This window comes from Alligator sinensis, unplaced genomic scaffold (genome assembly GCF_000455745.1).
Source record: "Alligator sinensis unplaced genomic scaffold, ASM45574v1 scaffold234_1, whole genome shotgun sequence".
NCBI lineage: Eukaryota > Metazoa > Chordata > Crocodylia > Alligatoridae > Alligator > Alligator sinensis.
Genome location: NW_005842334.1, coordinates 1,246,393 through 1,251,756, shown reverse-complemented (window position 1 = coordinate 1,251,756; position 5,364 = coordinate 1,246,393).

Below are 5,364 nucleotides of genomic sequence, written 5' to 3'. Positions count from 1 at the left end.
TCTGACAGAGGCGGGAGGAGGCTCAAAGCCTCTATCAGAGGCAGGTAGCAGGAAGCTCCCTGTCCTACCCCAGGTAGGGAGCGGAAAAGCACCAGGATCCCTCTTGGGAGGAGGGAATCAGGGGCAGCAACGAGCTCCCCTGCACAGAGAAGCAGGTACCCTAAGGGAAATAGAGACAGGGATAGGTGGAACCGTCCCTAGGGAATCGCTGGGTCCCAGACACCAGTCCAGGAAGTCTCCCTGCCCAGGCAGATTATTATTTCTAGAGGAAAAGGGGAGGAAGAAGGACTGCCAGAGCTAGCTGAGGAGCTAGCGAGAGTAGAAGACAGGCTGGCCCAGTGATATCACTAGGCCTGGGTCCCCACAGTTGGAGGAAACCAACGGCAAGCCTGCAGTGCACTGCAGGCCACCATGCCACCAGCACGTGATTGGTTGGCGAGTGGACGGGGTGTAGGGGTGGCGGAGCCCCGTGGAACAACAGAAGCATCAACCGTGAGTACACCCGCACCGGGGAACCCCTCAATTAAAGAACTCCACTGAAACCCTCTCACAAATCAAACATAACAGCAAAGTCGTGGCAGGCGGGACAAGGGGAGGGGCTACCTAGATGACAGGTGATACCGGACTCGAGATGTCCGTCATCACAGGGGGGAATGGGGCTTTGCTGATTAGTATATTGTCCGGTTTGATGGGAATTCACCAAATCAACTTTATAAAACCAAAACACTACTTTTTGGGCATTATTTTTATCATCTTGTCAAGATTTCCCATGAAGACTGAAGAAAAGCACAGGACAAAGCTTTATGGAAAGGGAGTACAAAGTAGTGGCACTGCATTAATTTCTTACACTGGAGAATTCTGCAAACCTTGCTCAGAGAAAATGGTCCTATATTTTACTCAGCACCAATGGGGCTCAGCACCAGTTCCCTTTGTTATTTTTTCAGCACATCTCCAAGAGGCCACATTCTTCTCTCTGTTCATCCAAGTTTAAACTGGCGGAGAGCAGAATCTGTGAACATTGCTAGTGAGGCAAGTCCCAAGTAATGACTGCAGGAGCTCCTCACTTGCAGTCTTTAAATCAAAAGTGGATATCTTCTAAGAGCTATGCAATTGGTCAAGCAGAATGTCACGGCGGGGTCCGTCAGGAGGGCCATGATCTCCTTGAGGCCCTCTCTCCGTGCCAATTCGGCCCAAGGGCACCCTCGATTCTCGCCCGCCACGTCTTTGCTGTCGAATAAGGTTGGGGGGCTGCCTTACGACTCCCTGGGCACGGATAGCCGGGACCTCTGTCCCCGTATGTTCTCGGACCCCCTGGGGGTCTCCCGGTATAATGGGTGCTCCTCAGGCACCCTAGCCTTATGGGCTACGCGTGGCTCCTACCAGCCCCTAATACCACGCCCCAAGCCTCACTGATGTAATAGACGTTGGTCTGTCTGCACGCCCGCTTCCCGGGTTCTCTCTACAATAGGGCAGTCCCCTCGGGGACGTCCTTTTGGTCCACCGTTCCTCTAGGCTCACCGCACTAATACCCTCTCTGGTACGGGCTCACCGCGCTGCTATCCCCTTGTCAGGGGACAACCACAGCACCTTGCCCTTCTCCTGGGGCGCTGTGCCACTAACCCCTTCCATCAGGGTCCACCGCGGCACGCCACCCCCGTCCTGGGTTTCCCTACGGTGCAGGCCTATTACCGGGTTCGCCACGCCCGTTCTGGGCTTCCTAAATATTGCCCCGCTCGGGCTCCTCAATATTGCCCCTCTCGGGCTCCTCAATATTGCCTCACTCTACAGCTCCAGCTCCAGCTCCAGCTCCAGCTCCAGCTCCAGCTCCAGCTCCAGCTCCAGCTCCAGCTCCAGCTCCAGCTCCAGCTCCAGCTCCAGCTCCAGCTCCAGCTCCAGCTCCAGCTCCAGCTCCAGCTCCAGCTCCAGCTCCAGCTCCAGCTCCAGCTCCAGCTCCAGCTCCAGCTCCAGCTCCAGCTCCAGCTCCAGCTCCAGCTCCAGCTCCAGCTCCAGCTCCAGCTCCAGCTCCAGCTCCAGCTCCAGCTCCAGCTCCAGCTCCAGCTCCAGCTCCAGCTCCAGCTCCAGCTCCAGCTCCAGCTCCAGCTCCAGCTCCAGCTCCAGCTCCAGCTCCAGCTCCAGCTCCAGCTCCAGCTCCAGCTCCAGCTCCAGCTCCAGCTCCAGCTCCAGCTCCAGCTCCAGCTCCAGCTCCAGCTCCAGCTCCAGCTCCAGCTCCAGCTCCAGCTCCAGCTCCAGCTCCAGCTCCAGCTCCAGCTCCAGCTCCAGCTCCAGCTCCAGCTCCAGCTCCAGCTCCAGCTCCAGCTCCAGCTCCAGCTCCAGCTCCAGCTCCAGCTCCAGCTCCAGCTCCAGCTCCAGCTCCAGCTCCAGCTCCAGCTCCAGCTCCAGCTCCAGCTCCAGCTCCAGCTCCAGCTCCAGCTCCCATCGCTCGCCTCCTAGCTCCAGCAGCTCCAGCTCCAGCTCCAGCTCCAGCTCCAGCTCCAGCTCCAGCTCCAGCTCCAGCTCCAGCTCCAGCTCCAGCTCCAGCTCCAGCTCCAGCTCCAGCTCCAGCTCCTCTGGCTGCTGGCAGGGAACTGCCAGCCTGGTCTCAGCCCTGGGCTTTATAAGGGCCAGGCCCTGCCTCCTACAGGCAGCTGGCTCTCCTTAGTTGCCCCGGCAACCCACAGCTGTGCCCGTTACCCTGGCAACCCTCATCTGGGCTCGTTATGTTCTGCCAGGGCTCTCTCTCCCTGGCAGTTTCTACTCTCTAGGAGCAGAGCACCGAGGTGCTCTGCGACACAGAAGTTATGGAAGTAATGCAGGAATTACTTGGTGAGATTTTACAGACTGTATAATGTAGGAGGTCAGATTGGATGGTCACAATGTTCTCTTTAGGCCTTAACTCTACATGTATTCATTTCATTAGCAGAAAATGTTTTAATATTTCACTTGATTTTTCCTACATTCTCAGTTTTCAGGAGTTTTATGATTAACAACAAAAATAATTTCCCCTGCCCCTCTCACACATGCATAGAGGGAGAAAAAAACCTATTTGTCAGAATATTTTTTCCTGAAAAGTAAAAGGCAGAAGACCTCATTAAAAGTAGCTCCAATTCCAAACTACAAGGGCTTCCAATCACAAGTGGGTTGACCAGTTTCTCCTTTCTTGCTTATGTTAAACATTACTCTCTGGCTTCTAAGATAAATAGTACCTTCCTTCTAGCTAGCTTTCTTACTGCCCTTAGAACATTTCTTGAGCCCATTGTTATGTTTGAACACTCCCATCTCTTCCAACAGTAAATTTTGTGCTTTAAAATGTGAACATGGCATATATCCAAGGGCAAAATGATGCACAAACTTCCCTTATAGTGAAAGAAACATAGTTAATTTTAACACTCTACCCACCATCAGTAAATTTAGTTAAGCTGCTATGTATCTTCATTTTGCCATTTGCTCCAAGGAAGTCTGCTGTGATTATAATAGGTTTCAGTGTACCTGGGCTTAGAAACTAATGTCAACCCAATTTATATGAAAGTGGGGATTAGAGCAGAGAATGTTAAAGCAAGTGGGGTCATTAGTTTTCATTGCTTTACCTCTCATTTCTTTCTCTCGTTTCAAAATAATCTGCCCCTATTCTTAAGAATGTGACTGTAGTTACCACAGGAATCTTCAACCAAGAAAACCCTGCAGTTTGATTCAACAAGCAATATTTGGTGTGTCTACATGATGCATTAAGTTAGTATCTGTAATACTAACCTGTAAATAAAAGAAACCTGTAAATACTAACCTGTTATAACTAACCTGTAATAACAGGTACTAACTCAATGCACCGTAAATTGGCGCTACTGCCCATTAGCACAGATAAATGCTTTTAAGTGACGTTAATACGCATTAGACTACATCTGCTGTGTATTTGCACAGTTTCTGCCAGCCATGCTAATGCACAATAGAATTAGACTTCTGCACATTAAGCATCCTGTATAGATGTGCCCAATGAAAAGGAACAGGTTTGTGCTTTGCTTTTTCCTGGAGGCACAAAGGAGGCAGAGAATGTATTTAGCCTCTTCCTGGCTGCAGGATCAGATGCACAATGGGGGTCATCGGTTCTGGTTACACTGAAGGCAGTGCTGAAACTCCATAAGGTGAGAGCTACTTCTCTGCAAAAGTGACAGGGCATGGAGGAGGCAAGGTCATGTCTAGAGCTCTGTTTGGTTGTGCTCTTCATTATAACCTCCTTCAGGCCCAGAGATAGCACTTTAAAGGCGTGTGTAGATGAAATGAGGGCCCTAAATTGAAGCAGTGGGTTTTTAAAAACACCGCTTCAATTTAGGGCCAAGTAAACCCCCATGTCATGCAAACACCCGTGCACTTACCTGCCTCTCCGGTGGTGGGGAGGGGAGGGTGAGCTGGCGGCAGGTGGAGCAGTCTTTGGGTGCAGGGGCAGCTGGTGCTTCCCTCCGTGGCAGTGGCACCCCCCCCCCCCCGGCAGCATCCACCTACAGGCACCTGGCTTGGGCAGTTTTGGGGGGGACCGTAGCTATGGAGGGAAGCACTGGGCCCCTGCACAGCTCAGGCAAGCAGGCAGGCAGGCTCCAGGGGAAAAAAAAAGAGATTGCCACTTTTTTTTTCCTTTGGTGGAGCCTGCCTTCCCAGGCTTCTGCCAGGCTGCCTGCATGGGATTCCTGCAGAGCCCCTGAGCTGCACAGCGCTCCGCAGCTGTGGGGCAGCAAACTAAAACTCATTGGAGGAGTTTGTTTGCTGGGCCCCAAGTCATTTAAGGTGCATTACATCACTGGAATTACTGTGCAATACGCCACTGATGCGTGCAAACACCAACATCATTAAAGCAGTGCAAAAACATTGAACGCACTTTAAAGTGTTATGCATATATGCCCCTTTTTTCGTCTACATACAGCCTAAGGCTGTAAACAGATGTCTCATTTAAGGCGATTTTTTTTCAAAGTCAAAACCCAGGACAAGAGAGGAGCAGCACAGCTCTCTAAACACATAGTCCTTCCAAGATCATTGCTGCTCAGTGTCCAGGTAGAGCGCACAGCCTAACAGGCTTGGCCCTGGAATGACTGTCAATTAACTTGAGTGAGGCACTATCATGCACAGCATTCTCTCAGGAAAAAGTTTTAGGACACTTTAGTTCTCAGACTTTATATATAGGTATTTAAAATGAAACAATGGCCTTACAGGATCTTAGAACAAAAGGCTTTCTTTACAGAAAAATGCAATGTCAGTTTACAATGTCTACAAGAAGGCAATTCAGAAAAGGATCTACAGGCTTCAAGTGGAATATACAGTCAAGGCACAAGCATCTAGCATCTTGTCCAGGTAGGAAAAGGATGATCTAAGGCTTAAAATGCT